This window comes from Triticum aestivum, chromosome 1D, assembly GCF_018294505.1.
Source record: "Triticum aestivum cultivar Chinese Spring chromosome 1D, IWGSC CS RefSeq v2.1, whole genome shotgun sequence".
Taxonomy (NCBI): Eukaryota; Viridiplantae; Streptophyta; class Magnoliopsida; order Poales; family Poaceae; genus Triticum; species Triticum aestivum.
This window is the reverse complement of record NC_057796.1, coordinates 116,458,802-116,477,936: the sequence shown is the minus strand read 5'-3', so window position 1 is coordinate 116,477,936 and position 19,135 is coordinate 116,458,802.

Here is a 19,135-nt window from a genome sequence, read left to right as displayed (position 1 = left end):
ATATCATGATGGCTTGCTTATATTACTGTCAACATTTACTGAAAAATATTGATGCTCATAACATGTTGTTCTTAAGATTGACTACATCAAGAGCCCTTTTTTATTTGACTCCAATTTGATATGCTGTTGTAGGCCGCCTGGTGTCCCTACCCTTCCTAATCCCAGAACCTTTCAAAGAAAAGCGGCATGGCAGTTGCAGGTGGTTCCTAGCTCGACCAGACGACGGTGAACGATTGATGATCGTTCGCACGTACCGGACATGTTGTTTCGTGGAATACAATCACAGTCACTGCAAGGTCTTTGAGCAGGATCCCAGCTTCTCTGGGCCTTCAGGAATTTTTCACTGGAGGTTGGTAAGTAGCCTTGGTACACGCTCTCTGTTTGCCGGACTGAATTATCCGATTAACCAGGAGATAACCGACGGCAAAGATGATGATGGCAGCATGTTTCGTTCATCAGGAAAAACTGTGTGTACACAACGTACCATGCGTCTCTGCATGCACCATACCCTGATATGTGCCGCCACGCTCTGCAGCCGAAAGTAGGAGAGAGGGTCGCAAGTATCAGACTTCGACCTACTGGCTGGAGTTTCCCCTGTCAGGCACCCATCTGGTTCAAGCCGTCAGCCAATCTCCACAGCTTAATAAATAGTAACGTCTAACTGAGCCAGTTAGTTAGATGCGTACACTTGGTGTAGTAGGATCTTTATTTAGTTTGATGCATATACTTGTTCTTTTATGGTAGCCTTTTGTAATGATGGCTGATGTTTGGTTTGGAAGAGAGAGTTGCGTCTTCACTTTTCTGGCCTGCTTACTACTTCTGTTGCACCCCCAGCCCTGGTTGCTGCTGCTGCTGTTTTCAATGTACAATCAGTAGTATATTTCGTTTGTTGGTTGAATAAATGTGTTGTTAGAACGACAAACACAATGTTTTGGAAGTCGTTGCACGGTTCGATCCTTTAGTGCCCCGTACCGTACGTAGCGCATACTATTTTTCGTACGGAACACATTTTCCACTTGTTGATAACAAGCAGACCACTGATGAAGGCCCGATAGAGGAGCCCATATTTAACAGGAAGGGAGGCTCTCACATGAATCCGTCCCAGGTACATGCTCATGGTCCCCTAAACATAAATAAGTAAATAAATAAAGCTAAATGCTAATGCACCAGTTCTTTAAATTCACGATTTAACAGGAGGATATTATTTCCTATGATAGTGTCATTACATTCAGTCGATATTATTCTGAGGCAAAGATAGCGACCAATTGTCAGGGTAAATGGCCATGGGTAGCCTAACCGACTCCCCCTGGCTCTTCAAAAAATTATCAGGCCATTCAAGCCTTCAAGCACACAAAGCATAGGGCCGCCTTCCTCCGGCCCGCTATCCCCAGGGCCGACTCCCAGAAGGCGACCCAGTCCCAGAAAACCTCCCCCAAGAAAGATACGAGATAGCCGACTCCAGGAAGCCGGCCCCAAGAGGACCGACTCCCAGAAGCCGGCCATGAAGAAGGCCGACTCCCAGAAGCCGGCCAAGACTGCACCCACTAAGACTGTACCCACATAACGGTGATAGGATGGGGCGTGGCCGCAGTACAGCCCACTACCCCCGAATCCCGGAACGGGCATGGCCACAAGGCGCCGTACGGGCCAGCCATCCCCCGTCCGGCGCGGAACTGTAGCCATGCTGGCCCCGACGTCACCCACGACAGATGCCAGAACGGCCCGCGGGCGGCGGGCCCCTTTACCAGGGAGACATCTGGAGACGGCCCTGCCTCCTCTAGTCGGCCAGGGATGTGGCCGGCTCCCAACAACCGGCTACCTCCCTCCCTCGAAGCAAGCGCCCCATTAAGGAGACAAGACGAGGTAAGGCTACAGTGAGAGCTTGCAAGGCGGCGACACTGTAGCCATGCTTACCTCGACAAAGCCCTCGTCATCAGAGGCGAGGCAACAGTAGCCGGCCGCCGACAAAGCCCCCATGCGGTGGGGCCGGCGTGCCGGCTAAGAAGCCGGCAGCCGGCAGGACCCACCAGTCGGCGGGCCCCAATGACCGGCGGAGAAGCCGGCAAGCATAGACACTGATGGCTGGGACCCGCGCCCAGCCAGATTACCATTGTACCCCTGGGGGGTAGGCCTATATAAACCCCCCGGGGCACCCATGCAAAGGGTTGGTCTCATAGAATTACACACACCACCTAGAGAGAAAAGGAGAGCGAGCCTTGCCCTTCTTCTCCCTCTAACCCGACAGCTCAAGGAGCACTTGTAGCTACTTGTTTTGATCTAGTGATCATGCGGAGACCCCGCAGAGCAGGACTAGGGGTGTTATCTCCACGGAGAGCCCCGAACCTGGGTAAGATTCGCTGGCGTGCATGTCTTCGCCTCATCCTGTTTCCAGGCACCGGCGACGTCTTACTGGCTCCCACAATGATAAGCCACCCGTTGGCATATGTCGCACCTACCACCCGACATTTCGCGCCCACCATGGGGCCAGGTGCACCGTCGTCCGGAGACCTGTTCTGGACGGGAACCCTTTTCCTCCCTCGTGAGTGTAGCCAGCCCGCTACGCCCGACGGCGCTTGCCTTGACACGCTGCAAGGCGTCGACGACGCCTGCGCGGCGAGCTGCCTCGCCGATCTTCTTGGCGAGGCTCGCATCTCCGACGAGCCCGCGTCCGACGCAGGCACGGACTACCCCGAGAGCCGCCTCGTCAGCCTCCTCAACCAACTTCACGTCTCCAGCGAGCCTGCTGTAGACTTGGAGTCGGTCGGCTCCACCGACCTGATGCTTGTCGACTCCGACACGGCATCGTTCGACGCCTACCCCTCCGATGTGGTAGTCTTCGACGACCCTCTCCCTCGAGCCGACAGTGGCAGCAGCGCTGTCACTGAGGTGCTGGTCATCAGCCACGTCGCCAACTCGCGCGAGAACGCCCACGACGCCGTGCAAGCGACGATGCATGACTTATCCGTCCCCATCCCGGCCGACGCCGACGCCGAGACCCTAGAAGCACGCCGCCTCGCCCTCATCACTGAAGGCCAGAAGATAGCCTCCACGAGACGCCTCACCGAAGCTCACCAGCGCGAAGTCGACCGCGCCGCCTTTGGCACGCCCCCTCATGGCGGGCCGAGCCGAGCCGGCCTCGTCAAGAAGCGCGGCGCGGCCATCGCCAGCATGCTGGGGGCAGACCGCCCCGTCTACGCCACCCCGCTCAAGAATCTGCGAGCCGCTCAGGCGGCCGTTGAAGAGCTAAATGGGCTGGGAGCCGATGAGCTCCCCTACGTGACAAGGCGAATCCAGCAGCTGATCGACGCGGCCGCAGAACGGCACGAAGCCGGCGCCCGCGCTGAGAGTCCTCCCCCGCGCCGAGAGCAGGCCGCGACATCCCGGTCGTCGACTGCGAGCGGCGCCCGCGCAAGGAAAGACAAGGAGCCGGCTGCTAGCCGCAGCCGGACTCGGATCACCATCGAGCGCGACGCGGAAGGCTGCCCTCGAGCAGTGGAGCGCCAAGGAAATCAGCCTCCTCCCCTGCCTCGAGGGGAGAGATATCCCACCCCGCCACCTGTCACGCATCCGACTCTTGGTGGCCTACTAGGCCACCGTGAAGGAGTCGGCGAGAACGACGCCCGCCACCGGATCGACCGCCTAGCTCGATCCCTGGCGCTAGAAGAAGAAGACGATGTCGGCCTGCCATGCTTTGGCCCCCGCCTCCGCGACGAGCCCTTCCCCAAAGGGTTCTCGCTCCCCAGAGACACGCCCAAGTACAACGGCTCTGTGAAGCCGGAAGATTGGCTCATCGACTACTCTACTGCTGTCAGCATAGCGAACGGCAACAGGCGCGTAGCCGTGAAGTACGTCCCCCTCATGCTGCATGGCACGGCACGCACCTGGCTCAACAGCCTCAAGCCGTACAGCGTCAACAGCTGGCTGGACTTCACGGAAGTCTTCGTCCGCAACTTCACCAGCACATACAAGCGGCCTCCCAAGCCCCACCAGCTCTCCCTATGCATCCAAGGGCCCAACGAGTCGACCCGCGACTACCTCACGCGGTGGGCCGAGCTCCGCAACTCCTGCGAGGGGGTGCACGAGGTTCAGGCCATCGAATACTTCACCGCCGGGTGCCGAGAGGGCACCCTCCTCAAGCACCGACTCCTCTACGACGAGCCGGCTACCCTCGACGAGCTGCTGATCATCGTGGACAGGTACAACACGGCCGACTCCTCGATGAAGACCGAGCTCCGAGTGGACGCCTCTGGGAAGGTGCCCGCTCCGGCTCCCAAGACAACGGCTGGCGACTCCAATCGGCGCCCCTACCAGAACAACCACAAGCGCAAGGCCCCTATGCCGCCTTCCACCAGTCGGTAGGTGGTCACAGTCGAAGATGAGCAGACCGAAGAACGGCCCGCTCCCAAGAAGAAGGGCGGCAGGCCGGCTTGGCAGCCGGCCTTCTCCTACGAGTAGACTCTCTATGCCCCCAGCAAGTTCCACAACGACGCGAAGCCGTCCAACCACACGACCCGAAAGTGCCATTGGCTCACACGGATCTCCAAGGGCGAGGGGCTGGTGCCGCCTCCGCCTCCCGGCCCGCCGCCTCCAGCCCCCCAGCAGCCGGCTGCTCGCCCAACAGTCGGAGCCATTCAAGATGAGTTCCCTGAAGAGCACGCCGCCTATGTCGTCTTCACGAGCCAGGTTGAAGACAAGCGCAGCCGGCGCCGACAGCACCAAGAGGTCAACGCAGTCGCCTCCAGCAATCCCGAGTTCATGCATTGGTCCGAGAAGCCTATCAACTAGAGCAGGGCCGACCACCCAGAGGTGATGTCGTCCCCTGGCTCCTACGCATTAGTATTGGATGTCACCCTCGCAATGGAGAGGCGAGCTGCCCGATTCTCCCGCGTTCTGATTGATGGCGGAAGCAGTATCAACATACTGTACCGCGATACCATGGAGAAGCTGAACCTCAAGGCAAAGCAGCTCATGCCAAGCTGGACCGTGTTCCATGGCATCGTACCCGGCCTGTCCTGCTCCCCGATCGGCAAGATCAAGATGGATGTTCTCTTCGGAGACAAGGATCACTTTCACTGAGAAGCAATCTGGTTCGAGGTAGTAGATCTGGAGAGCCCTTACCACGCCTTGCTTGGCCGACCTGCTCTGGCCAAGTTCATGGCTATGCCCCACTACGCCTACCTGAAGATGAAGATGCCGAGCTCGAAGGGGATCATCACTGTAGCCAGCGACTACAAGAAGTCCATCGAGTGTGCCGCAGCCAGCAGTCAGCTGGCCGAGTCCCTCGTAGTGGCAGAAGAGAAGAAGATGCTGGAGCGAGTTGTGGCCATGGCCGGCAAGCAGCCGGCCTTGTCTCCCAACCCCAAGGATTGTGATGCGCAGGGCTCCTTCCAGCCGGCCAAGGAGACGAAGAAGATACCTCTGGACCCGGAGAACCCGGAAAGGTTTGCAGTCATTGGTGCAAACCTGGATAGTAAATAGGAAGGCGAGCTCGTCGACTTCCTCTGTGAGAATCGAGACATCTTTGCATGGTCCCCAAAGGACATGCCGGGTGTTCCGAAGGATTTCGCCGAGCACAAATTGCACGTCGAGCCGACGCGAAGCCGGTCAAGCAGCCCCTCCACAGACTGTCAGAAGAGAAGCGAAGAATCGTAGGAGAAGAGATAGCCCGGCTCCTCGCCATCGGCTTTATTATGGAAGTATTTTTCCGAGAGTGGCTTGCCAACCCAGTCTTGGTGTTGAAGAAGAACAACAAATGGCGTATGTGTATAGACTACACCAGCCTCAACAAGGCTTGCCCCAAAGATCCGTTTGCTTTGCCACGGATTGATCAAGTGATAGACTCCACGGCCGGATGCGAGCTGTTGAGTTTTTTGGATGCCTACTCAGGATACCACCAGATCAAGTTGGACCCAGCAGACCGCCTGAAGATTGCCTTCATCACACCATTCGGAGCTTTCTGTTACCTGACTATGACATTCGGCTTGAGGATGCCGGTGCCACTTTTCAGCGTTGCATGCAGAAATGCCTCCTCAAGCAACTCGGCAGAAATGCCCACGTCTACGTAGACGATATTGTGGTGAAGACAGAGAAGCGCGGCACCCTGCTGGAGGACCTCAAAGAAACATTTGCCAACTTGCACTGATTCCAGATCAAGCTCAACCCCGAGAAATGCGTGTTCGGAGTACCAGCCGGCCAACTTCTAGGTTTTCTGGTCTCCGAACGCGGCATTGAGTGCAACCCTGTGAAGATCAAGGCCATTGAGAGAATGGAGATTCCCACCAAGTTGCGGGACGTGCAGAAGTTCACTGGGTGCCTGGCCTCCTTAAACCGCTTTATCAGCCGGCTAGGAGAGAAGGCTCTCCCCCTGTACCTACTCATGAAGAAATCCACTCATTTCGAGTGGAATGACCAAGCAGACCAAGCCTTCCATGAGTTGAAGAAGATGCTGACTACTCCACCTGTCCTGGCGGCGCCGACTGAGAAGGAGCCCATGCTCCTTTACATTGCCGCGACTAGCCGAGTGGTCAGTACATTCATCGTGGTCCAGCGCCCAGAAGAAGGCCGAGCCTAGCTAGTCCAGAGGCCGGTATATTATTTAAGCGAAGTACTATCCAGCTCAAAGCAAAACTACCCGCACTACCAGAAGATGTGCTATGGAGTGTACTTCGCCGCCAAGAAGCTGAAGCCCTACTTTCAAGAGCATCCCATCACTGTCGTGTGCACCGCCCCGCTTGCCGAGATCATAGGCAGCCGAGATGCATCCGGCCGGGTGGCTAAATGGGCCATTGCGCTGGCACCTTACACAATCTTCTACCAGCCCCGCACCGCCATCAAGTCCCAAGCATTGGCCGACTTCCTCGTCGACTGGGCCGAGACCCAGTACCTACCGCTGGCTCCCGACTCTACCCATTGGCGGATGCACTTCGACGGGTCCAAGATGCGCACCGGCTTGGGAGCCGGCATTGTCCTCACCTCTCCCAAAGGCGACAAACTCAGATACATGCTCCAAATCCACTTCGCCGCCTCCAACAACGTGGCCGAGTACAAGGCACTCATACACGGGCTCTGGCTAGCCAAAGAGCTCGGCATACGCCGGATCCTGTGTTATGGCGACTCAGACTTGGTGGTCCAGCAGTCATCTGGCGACTGGGATGCCAAGGATGGAAACATGGCGAGCTATCGATTCCTCGTCCAGCAGATCAGTGGGTACTTCGAAGGGTGCGAGTTCCTTCACGTGCCACGGGCCGACAACGACCAAGCAGATGCCCTGGCGCAGATCGGCTCTACCCGACAGGCTATACCGACCGGTGTCTCTCTCCAGCGCCTCCTCAAACCGTCCATCAAGCCGTCTCCAGAGTCGGACTCTATCTTCGTACCGCCTGCCACCGATGCAGCCGGATCCGACTGGAGGAACCCAGCAGGCGGCTCGGGGACTTCGACAACCGGCCCGGGGACTGCCATAGTCGCACCCGGCTCGGGGACTTCATAACCTGGCCCGGGGACTGCAGCAGTCGGCCCGGGGACTGCAGCGAGACAAGAAGCGGTGGCCGACCCCAACTCCCCGCCACCCAACCTGCCCACCCGAGTCACAGTGGCCGTACTGACAGTAGAAGAAGTCACAGCTCCATCATGGGCCCTGCCCATCCTCAACTTCCTAGTCAATAGAGAGCTGCCGGCTGATGAGATCTCGGCAAGACTAGTGCAACGTCGAGCCGGAGCATATGCAATAATAAACAGAGAACTTGTCAAGCGCAGCGTCACTGGAGTCTTCCAGTGCTGCGTCGAGCCAGAGAAAGGTGTGGCAATCCTCAAGGATATCCATCAAGGCGAATGCGGCCACCACGCAGCCTCAAGATCACTTGTGGCCAAAGCTTTCCGCCATGGTTTCTTTTGGCCGACTGCTTTGGAAGATGCCAAAGAGATAGTCAAAAGCTGCAAAGGATGCCAAGTCTTCAGTTCCAAGCAACACCTGCCGGCTTCTGCACTCAAGACCATCCCCCTCACCTGGCCCTTTGCCGTCTTGGGGCTGGACATGGTGGGCCCATTCAAGACAGCCCGCGGCGGCCTGACACATCTGCTTGTCGCCGTGGACAAATTTACCAAGTGGATCGAAGCAAAGCCGATCAAGAAGCTGAACGGGCCGACCGCCGTGACGTTCATTGCCGACATCACTACTCGGTACGGCGTGCCGCACAGCATCATCACCGACAACGGCACAAACTTTGCCAAAGGAGCACTGGCACGTTTCTGCGCGACGCAGGGTATCCGACTGGACTTAGCGTCCGTTCACCACCCGCAGTCAAACGGCCAGGTCGAGCGAGCAAATGGACTCATCCTCTCCGGCATCAAGCCCCGATTGGTCGTACCACTGGACCGATCGGTCGGCTGCTGGCTCGATGAGCTGCCGGCTGTCCTCTGGAGTCTGCGTACTACCCCTAACAAGTCAACCGGCTTCACTCGGTTCTTCCTTGTATATGGTGCCGAGGCCGTCATCCCAACCGAAATCGAGTTCGACTCGCCTCGGGTCACCATGTATACGGAGGCGGAGGCCAAGGAAGCGCGAGAAGACGACGTCGACCTGCTGGAAGAAGGCCGGCTGTTAGCACTCAGCTGGTCCGCCATCTACCAGCAGGGTTTGCGCCGTTACCACAACCGCAAGATCAAGCCAAGAACTTTCCAAGAGGGCGACCTTGTGCTTTGGCTGATCCAGCGAACAGCCGGCCAGCACAAGCTCCCCCTTGGGAAGGCCCTTTCGTCATCAGCAAGGCGCTAGGCAACGACTCCTACTACCTGATCGACGCACAAAAACCAAGAGCACGCAAGAGGGATGATTCCGGCAAGGAGTCGGAGCGACCATGGAACGCGAACCTCCTGAGAAGATTTTACAGTTGAAAGCAGTATGTATCATGCTACCTTTTGTATTAAGTACGAAACAACGGGGCCCCCGAGGAGCACTCGGGGACTGCCCTCCTTTATCTATGAATGACGAGTGTCATATTCATGAATGTACTATTACATTTGATTTTCTGTCTGGCACCGGGTTCGACTAGTCAGCCCGGGGACTGGCCGCCTTAAGTTATATTAAAGTTCTACCTGAAGTCAGACAAGTAGTGTGCCGGCACCCGAGCCCTCTCTTGTTGAAAGTTGCAGCTCGAAGAACCGACTGTCCGACTAGCTAGAGCCAAAGGCAGAAAGGATGCCCACATGAAAAACAGCTACGGACTAACGAACTTGTATAACGAAAAGACGGCCTCCAACCACGCTTGCCGGCTGTCAAAACAGCCGGCTGGCTGGCCTCCAATCACTTCGCTATAATCCAACAAAGCTAGAGTACTTGCCCTCCCAACTGGCCAAGCACTCCTCCAGCCACAGATTGCAGAGCAACTGTCCGACTGGGGAGGCGGCAACCAAGGGAGGGCGGCAAAGGAAACAGCAGAAGGATGAAAAGCAAAGAACAAGGGAAAGCCAAACGCATGCATAATCATATTTACACATAAGGCCCCCAACAGGCCGGTAATCAATATAGTTCGAATACACCCCCAGTGGGTGGAATTGTGCAAACCTAACAAAATACTGTTCCAAGAGTGGTAAAACAGGAAAATAGAGGCAGCAGACTAGACTAAGGGCGCAGTGTGGGAGCCGGGTTGGTCGGTGGAGACGGCGCCACCGGCTGGAGGAGTGGCCGGCTGGCGGGTCTCGGCTTGATCATCGCCGGCTGCAGGCGGTGCACCCGCGCGTGCCTTGTTGCTGGAGGCACGGTCAAGCTGAGGCTGACCGGCCGCTCCACCATCTAGCCCGGCGTCTTCACCCTCCTCCTCCTCCTCCTCGCCCTCATCGCTGGAGTCGATCTCCTCAGCCGAGTCCTCGCCGTCTGCCGGGTTCAGCCCGAACCACTCCTCCGGCTGGGCAACACCGTTGTCGTCCACCTTAGGAGTGAAGGCGCTGGTGTCGATGTAGTCGGCGATCGCCGAAGCCCGCTGGATGATAGCCGGCCGCGCCGGCTCCAGCTCCGTGTCGGCCTCCTACCGCCAGGTGGCCAGCTGGTCCAGACTCTGCTCGGGATACCAGGCCTTGGCGAACTCCAGCGCCCGCCTGGCGCCGGACCGAGCCGCCGAAGCTTTCCAGGCCTCGAAGCGGCCGACCGCCACCTCCAGCCAGTCGGCAGTCTGACTGGGGGTGCGGGGAATCACTTCACCAGGCCAGAGAGCGGCCAACACCTGCGCCCCAACACGCTGAAGCCGGTGGAGCAGGCGATGAGCCGGCTGGAGGCGGGCCTGGATCGCCAAGAGCTGCTCCTCCAGCGACCGGCGAGCGTTTGGTGCGATTTCGGCGCCAGCCTGCCTTTGTGCCTCTCGGTGGGCCTCGACGACCTGGTTGGCGGCGGTACAGTAGCCAGGGAAGTACTCTGTGCAAAGAAGAAAGAGAAAGAAGAGAAAAACACAAAGTCAGAAAACGAGCTAAAACGGCAAGCGGCAAGCAAGGACGAAGAGGAAGGCGACCTACCGTCAACCAAGTCTTCAATCTGGCCATAGCCGTTGATCAGCGTCTACTTCGCTTCGGCCCAGCTGGCCGCCTCTGTCTCATACTCGGCTTGGAGGGCGGCCTCGCTGTCCTGCACCGCCTTCAGGGCCGCCTTGTGCCTCTCCTCCTGGTCGGCCAGCCTCTTGGCCAGGCGGTCACGCTCCTGTGCCAAGGCGGCAAACTCGGCCTCCTTAGCGCGGAGGGCGGCCTGAGTCCCGCCCAGCTGCTCCCTTAGACCGGCTTTGGCCGCTGCAGGGATGGCAGAGAAGAAAGAAGCAATAAGGAAGAAGTCGTTAAGTAAGATCCGACCCGACTGCCCAGCAGTCGGCCCGAATCTCGGGGACTACACCCAGTGGGTGCGCTGACGCGCCCCCACGTGAGATAAAAGACGAAGCACTTACCCTGGCTCTCAGATAGGTCAGCAGTCTTCTGGGTCAGCTCCCGAGCCTGGGAGTTGAAGGCGGCCGCGCGGAGGTTGTGATAGTCCTGCAAGTCAGGCAGAGGAGCGAACGAGAACAAGAATAGCAAAACAAGGCCCGCCAGGAAGTTCCAAGCCGCCTGCTCAGCAGCCGACTCGGAACTCGGGGACTACACCCAGTGGGTGCGCTCACGCGCCCCCACGGAAGAAACCAAGATCAAAAAAAGCTAAAACAAGAAGACTAACACGAATGGCCGCCCGCGTCGCAAGGAACTCGTCATTATATTTCCTCAGCGCCGCAGCCTGGGCTTGAAGCCGGTTCCGGACGTCCTGCGCGGCCACGTTCACCACAGCCGTCCCTCCACCCGGCGTTCACCCCAAGCTGGCGCTGGCCGCCTCCATGTCCTGGGCCGACGAGGTGGAGCCCGCGGCCGTCTGCGGCTCCGATGCAGCCTTCCCCGCGCACTGGCGCGATGGCGTCTGGACCACTAGATCAGTCCTCGCGGCCGGCTCGCCCCCGGCCGATTGTGCAGGCGGCAAATTAGGCCGGCCGCCTTGGGTCACCCTAGTCGGCGCGGCCGGTGCTGCCTCTCTCTCCAGGACGACGACGTCGTCCTCCCTCTCCAGTCCCGGTTGGTCACCGCCGGCTTCTTCGGGCGGGGGCTCTGGGGCCTCAGGTGCCGCGACGCGCAGAGGGGTGACTAGCAAGGCCCCCTCCGCCATCTCCACAGCCACAGCCTCCGCTTGGGCCTCGGCCGCTGCATCGACGCGCGCCTTCGCCGCCTCCTCCTCCTGCGCCGCCTTGGCGGCGGCCGCCCTCAACTCCTCCGCCTCCCGCTCCTCCTGCGCCTCCCGCGCGTTTCACTCCGTCGCCGCCTGGAGCTCGGCACGGGGGTCCACGCGGCGAGTGGTGCTCCCGGATCCTCCCGGTGATCCAACGACGGAGGCGGCAGCAACCCGCTCGAGCGACAGTGGAGCCCTGATTTTTTGAGAAAGGACAAGGATTCAGGAACTACCAGAGAAAAGAAGAAAGAACAGACGAAGAAGTATACACTTACACCGACACCGTCTGCGGCTGCTTCACCGCCTTGCGGAAGCGGGCTGCCTTCGCGGCCGCCTCTTCCCGCCTGGTCGCCGCTGCCCCGCCCTTGAGCTTCTTCGGCGGACTGCCGAACAAGCCTGACGCGGCACGACGCTTCTGCCCGCCGCCCCGAGCAGGCGGCGCGGCGGAGGAACCCGTGCCGTGACCAGACGCCGGCTGGCGGCGTGGGACGACTTCCGCCTCGTCGTCATCCGGCCAGTCGTCAAAGCTGACTCCAAGCCCGGAGCCGCCTGCCTCGCCGCCGGCTTGGCCGCCACCCGCCTCGGTGTTGTCATCTATGGCGGCCGCCCCCAAGTCGGGGTCCTGCAGGTCGTGCTCCATCCGGTCGGGGAGGAATCGGCGCTCCGCCCCCGACCCGCCTGCAGGCCGAAGGAGAGGGCTCTGCCGAGACGTGCCGACTAGTCAGAGTCGGCCAAAAGGAACTCGGCGACAAAATTAAGAGAAGAAAGGGAAAAAGAGAACATACCGTGGGCGGCAGATGTGGTCAGGAATATGGCTCCTTGCCAAACTGCCACTCTGCGGAGAGCTTGCAGTTCGCAAGGTAGTTCACCATATGGGCCACCTCGTCGTGCGGCATGTCCTTGGTGCACATCCGACTCGGATCGAGCTGGCCCAGTCAGGCCCTCCGACTGGATCATCACCCGCAGTCGGGCGACGGCCGCGGCTCCAGCCGGCGTTAGCGTCACGGTCCGATAGGACCACTGGGGCCGCCTCCCCGCTGGCGGTCCGGCTACATAAGCCGACAAATTGACGTAGTCGCCTTGCGGGGTGACGTTCTTCACGTAGAAGTATGACTTCTGCCAGAGCTTCACCGACTGGATTAGCGTGATGACGGGGAAGGGGTTGTCGGCTGCCACCCTCCGCATCGCGGTGAAGGCGCCACTCTGAGCCGGCACGCCCTGCATACGCGTGCCCAGCTTGGACAGGAAGAACTCCCCCCAGAGCTCGAGGGTGGGGAGAACGCCAAGATAGCCTTCGCACAAGGTGACGAAGGCGGACAGCAGCACCACCGTGTTCGGGGTGAGGTGGTGCGGCTGGAGTTGATAGAATTTAAGAAAGGAACGGAAGAAAGCACTCGCTGGCAAGCCGATGACGTGCAAGAAATGCGAGCGGAAGACCACCCGCTCGCCTTCCTCCGGCTCCGGTGTGATCTCCTTCTCAGGCGCGAGACGGACCCGCACCTTATCCGCGTCGGGCAGCCGCCGCGTCTTGCGGAGGAACTCGACGTGGTCCTCATGGACGTTGGAGCCGTCCCAGTCCCCGCCGTACTGCATGGCGGCGTGAGGCCGGCAAGAATTAGCACGACGGCGGTGAAAAGAATGGCGGGACGGCGCAGCGGCGAGGCGTTGCTGTGAGGGGAAGCAGGAGGAAGAAGATGGCGGAGAGGAGAGGAGCGTGCGAGCGTCTACCGCTTCCCCTCCTCCCCCTACTTATAGCCTCGTGCGGCGAAGCCGAGGAGGCGAGGCGTGGGGTGGGACGTGGGATTAACTGCACCCACTCCCCCATGGCCCGTGATTACTGCGCCCTAAAAACGTGCCGAAACCGCCGCAGGAAGACGTGCGGACGGCTATGGTCCGCAGAAAATCCACGCCTGGGCCTGGGCGTAGGAGTGGTGGGCCCCCGACCTGCGGCGACGTCTTGTCGCGCGCGTGGGCTGGCAGGCCCTTTTCAGACAAGGGATGCCACGTGGTTCGCAGGTAGCGAGCGGTCGACCCGCAGCCCGGCGCGCGCGCCAACAGACTCCCGCCCTCCGACTTCAAAAAAATTTCGCCATGACGGCAAGCCCAACCGAAGCCGGCTCCCAGCTGCCGGCTCGACAAGATAAGAAGTTGACCGAGCTTCTCGACCTCCACTCAACCTCGAAGCCCAATCAGCTTCGGGGACTATTGTCGGGGTAAATGGCCACGGGTGGCCTAACCAACTCCCCCTGGCTCTTCAAAAAATTATCAGGCCATTCAAGCCTTCAAGCACACAAAGCATAGGGCCGCCTTCCTCTGGCCTGCTATCCCCAGGGCCGACTCCCAGAAGGCGACCCAGTCCCAGAAAACCTCCCCCAAAAAAGAAACGAGATAGCCGACTCCAGGAAGCCGGCCCCAAGAGGACCGACTCCCAAAAGCCGGCCATGAATAAGGCCGACTCCTAGAAGCCAGCCAAGACTGCACCCACTAAGACTGTACCCACATAATGGTGATAGGATGGGGCGTGGCCGCAGTACAGCCCACTACCCCCGAATCCCGGAACGGGCATGGCCACAGGGCGCCGTACGGGCCAGCCATCCCCCGTCCGGCGCGGCACTGTAGCCATGCTGGCCCCGACGTCACCCACGACAGATGCCAGAACGGCCCGCGGGCAGCGGGCCCCTTTGCCAGGGAGACATCTGGAGACAGCCCTGCCTCCTCTAGTCGGCCAGGGATGTGGCCGGCTCCCAACAGCCGGCTACCTCCCTCCCTCGAAGCAAGCGCCCCATTAAGGAGACAAGACGAGGTAAGGCTACAGTGAGAGCTTTCAAGGCGGCGACACTGTAGCCATGCTTAGCTCGACAAAGCCCTCGTCATCAGAGGCGAGGCAACAGTAGCCAGCCACCGACAAAGCCCCCATGCGGTGGGGCCGGCGTGCCGGCCAAGAAGCCGGCAGCCGGCGGGACCCACCAGTCGGCGGGCCCCAATGACCGGCGGAGAAGCCGGCAAGCATAGACACTGATGGCTGGGACCCGCGCCCAGCCGGATTACCATTGTACCCCTGGGGGTAGGCCTATATAAACCCCCCGGGGCACCCATGCAAAGGGTTGGTCTCATAGAATTACACCCACCACCTAGAGAGAAAAGGAGAGCTAGCCTTGCCCTTCTTCTCCCTCTAACCCGTCAGCTCAAGGAGCACTTGTAGCTACTTGTTTTGATCTAGTGATCATGCGGAGACCCCGCAGAGCAGGACTAGGGGTGTTATCTCCACGGAGAGCCCCAAACCTGGGTAAGATTCGCTGGCGTGCATGTCTTCGCCACATCCCGTTTCCAGGCACCGGCGACGTCTTACTAGCTCCCACAATGATAAGCCACCCGTTGGCATATGTCGCACCTACCACCCGACACCAGTATTCTTTCTCCCAGCATTTTCTTCCTGCAACCAGCGGACCCATGCAAATCCTAGTCAACGTCATAAATAGTTCCGGTTCATTTTTATTTCTCAATAAGAATGTCCAACCCAGCCCAGCACATTGGCGACAGCACTTTATCCTCCACCTTGGTGCGCTCGCCGCGGCGCCGCCGTTCGGCCCTGTCAACATAGTTTTTTAGAAACGGTCCCTGTCAACATAGTGAATCGGGAGAGGACTGTAGTTGTGAGTATGACAGTACGGACCCACCAGGTCCACTCCCGAACACAAGCAAGCGCCTCTTTTACTACTCAGATGAACCCCTCATTTTTTTACTCTAATCCACCCTGCCGATATCTGGGACCCACATCATTTTCAACGTATAGTAATTAGCGACATAATTGCACAACTTTTTTTTGAGTAGTAATTCGAAGGAGCAGGCTATAAACTGGGTTGTGCGGTCTCTGTGGCCCGTCTAACAACATGACCAGCCCATCAGTTTTTTCTTTGGGAATATAGGTAGCCCAGTATTTCTTTTTGAAGAATACCCAAGCTAGGCCTATTTGTTTACTCCGACTTACTGGGCTGCAAATCTTTCAAGACGAGGAGGGATGCATTCCGGCCTGGACAAAGAGTATGGTCAGTGTCTGTTAAAAGTAATATCGAAAGGGGTTGAAAATTCCAAAAAAATTATAGCAAATGGGATATTAGTTTCTTTTTTTGTTTTTGTTCTTCACTGATATCTTATACTCCGTATTTCATTGGATTTAACATGACATAGTACTAATTTATTTTTAAATTTGTTTTTGTATGGCTACTAATTTTTGGATTAAGAAAATTTTGTTCCCCAACAAAAATTTGTGAATTTTCAAATTTTCGCATATATTTAGTTATTTTTTAACCCTGGTACTGACTAGAAAATGGCAGCAAGTCTAAAAATGGAAAACGGGCTGCAATAAATTCCATATGAACTAGAAAATGAGTAAAAATTATAAAAATAATAGCAAATGTGCCGTACACGCCACAGATTTTGAGGCTGACTTGTTTACGCAAGGCTTTGTCAGTCAACACACGATTCTAGCAGCAGTGACTGTTGGATGTCCATCCAACGGCCAACGTGCTTCTTCAATCTCTGATCTGCCTGCTCCAGCCGCCTAAACTAGAGCCAGCGGGACTGCATGCCCCCTCCTCTTGTGGCCTGCTATGATGCCGTGCAGGCTTCCCCGGCCCACCCTACTCCCTCCGCTGGCCTGGCCGCACGCAATCAACTGCCTCCTTATTACGTGAAAAAATGATTCCTCCCACTGACATCTGGGGTGCACCGGTTGGGAGGCTGACCTGTGGGCCTACTAAGTTGACGCGTACACAGGGCTTGTCAAGTTAGTCAACAAACGATTCTTGCAGCAGTAACCGTTGGATTTGAATAAAACGGTCCTGTTGCTTCTTCAATCGCTGCTCTTCTTGCACTAGCCGCCCAAACCAGCGCTGAAGAGACTGCCTGCTCCTGCCTCAAGTGGCCGGCTGTGCTGCCGTTGAGGCCTCACCGCCCCTACTACTACCACCGCTAGCCAGGCCCTGCGGCGACGGCAGCCTCACACCGCAGCCGAACCAGTGAACCCTCGTACTCCTCTCCGCGTGGGCATCCACTGCCGCGTCTTCCCCGGCTCCGCGTCGTCCCCTTCCTAGGCCTCGCCATCGTCCACCACCTTGGATGCGCTCGGCGTGGAGTGGTCAACGTGGTCAACGAACGACACCATCGAAAGTAGACTGTGCGTGGAGAGGCTGACAGCTGGGTCCATGGCTGCACGCAAGGAAATTCCTCCTTATTATGCGCAAAATAATGATTCCTCCACCTGATAGCTGGGACCCACCGGAAGGGCCTCTGTATTTCACGAAAAAAATGTTCCCACGGCTGACAGGTCGGACCCACCAGCTATATCTTCGCACGCAAGGAAGTGCGTCCTTATTACGCACAAAAAAATGAATACCCCCTGCTAGCTGGGGCCCACAATAGTGGGAGGCTGACTTGTGGGCCAACTAAGTTGATGGGGGAGGAGGGCTTTGTCAACTTAGTCAATATGAACGATTCTAGCTCCAGTGACTGTACGATGTCCATCCAACGGCCGTAGTGCTTCTTCAACCTCTGGTCTTCTTGCTCCAGCTGCCCCAACCAGCGCCGGTCGTGCCTCGTGCTCCTGCCTCCCGTGGCCGGCTGCGATGCCGCAGAGGCCTCACCGCCCCCCTACTACTCCCACCGCTAGGCAGGCCATCCCTCTACTCACCCACACCCCCTGTTATTCTGCGGCGACGACAGCCTCACACCGCAGCCGAACCAGTGAACCCTCGTACTCCTCTCCGCGTGGGCATCCACTGCCGCGTCTTCCCCGGCTCCACGTCGTCCCCTTCCTAGGCCTCACCGTCATCCACCGCCTTGGTGCTCTCGATGCAGCGTGGTCAATGTGGTCAACGACCGACTTCCATCGGAAGAGTACTGTACATGGAGAGGCTAACAGCTGGGTCCACGACAGCCGCAAGGAAGTGCCTCCTTATTACGCGCAAAATAGTTATTCCTGCACCTGACAGCGGGGACCCACTGGATGGGCCACCGTATTTCGCGAAAAAAACGTTTCGCCCCGGACTGCTGGGACCCACCAGCTACATCTTCCCACGCAAGGAAGTGCGTCTGGGCAAAAAGAAACGATTCGCCCCCCTGACTGTTGGGACCCACCAGCTATATCTTCGCAGGCAAGGAAGTGCCTGACAATCGGGACCCACCTGGTTGAAGCGTACGTAGCGTTGTCATTCTGGTCGCAAACGTGTACGTACATACTGGTCGATGTAGAGCGCGCACGTGTCGTAGTAGAGGCGCGCATGTAGCATGTACACATACGTACAGCGGCCAGTGTGCAAGAAAGAAAATACGTCCACGTACGTACATACGGGCGGGGTCTCGAACGCCTACTCATGCATACGTACGGCCAGGGCTCGTGTACATGGCTGGGTCGAAACAGAGAAACAACGTCGTCGTCGTGTTAATGGGGAGCCAACCGGCTGGGTCGGAACGGAATGCGTCGTCGTGTTCATCGGGAGGGCTTGGACGGAACAGCCGATGGAAACGAGGCCTGGCGTACCGCAGAACGGAGGAAACGGCCTTGTGTTCGACCGGCCACGTTCGAAACAGGATCCTGTTCATCGGGAGGGGTCTAGCGTACCGCAAAACGGAGGAAACAGACCTCCTACTGTCGAAACGGGGTCCTGTTGGTCGGGAGGGGTGTGGCGTACCGCAAAACGGAGGAAACGGACTTGTGGTGGAGCTCTATGGTCGAAACGGGGGTCCTGTTCATTGGGAGGGGTGTGGCATACCGCAAAACGGGACTCCACGGGATACTGTTCATCTCCACCATCAACCCCCTCCAACCTCCACGGGCTACTGTTCATCCACCGTCGACCTCCTCCAGCCTCCACCTGCGACTGTTCATCCACGGGCTCATGTTCATCCAGCCTCCACCACGCGCTACTCCACCGACTACTGTTCAACCAGCCCTCTCCACGGGCTCCTGTTCAACCACCCCTCCACGGTCTACTGTTCATCCAGCCCTCCACCATCTACCATTCATCCAGCCCTCCATGGGGTGGTCCTATTCATCCAGCCCTCCACGGGGTCCTGTTCATCCAGCCCCAACCGGCTCAATCGATCGGGGTCCTGTTCATCCAGAGGCAACACCACGGGGTCCTTTTCATCCACCACCACCGGGAACTGTTCATCCAAACCCCCCAGCAACGCTCACTGTCCATCCAGAGGCAACATCGATCGGCTTCAGTTAGCAGCAGTAGTGAAGGAATCGCTCGATCGGGTTCAGTTAACAGCCATCGATCGATCGCTCGGGTTCAGTAATGCGTAGCCTGCAGTTCAATCGCTCGGGTTCAGTAGGCAAAAGCCTCGCTCGGGTTCAGTTAGAGCCCAACGCCTCGCGCCCACGCGCGTGCATGTACGTACAAGAGAAAC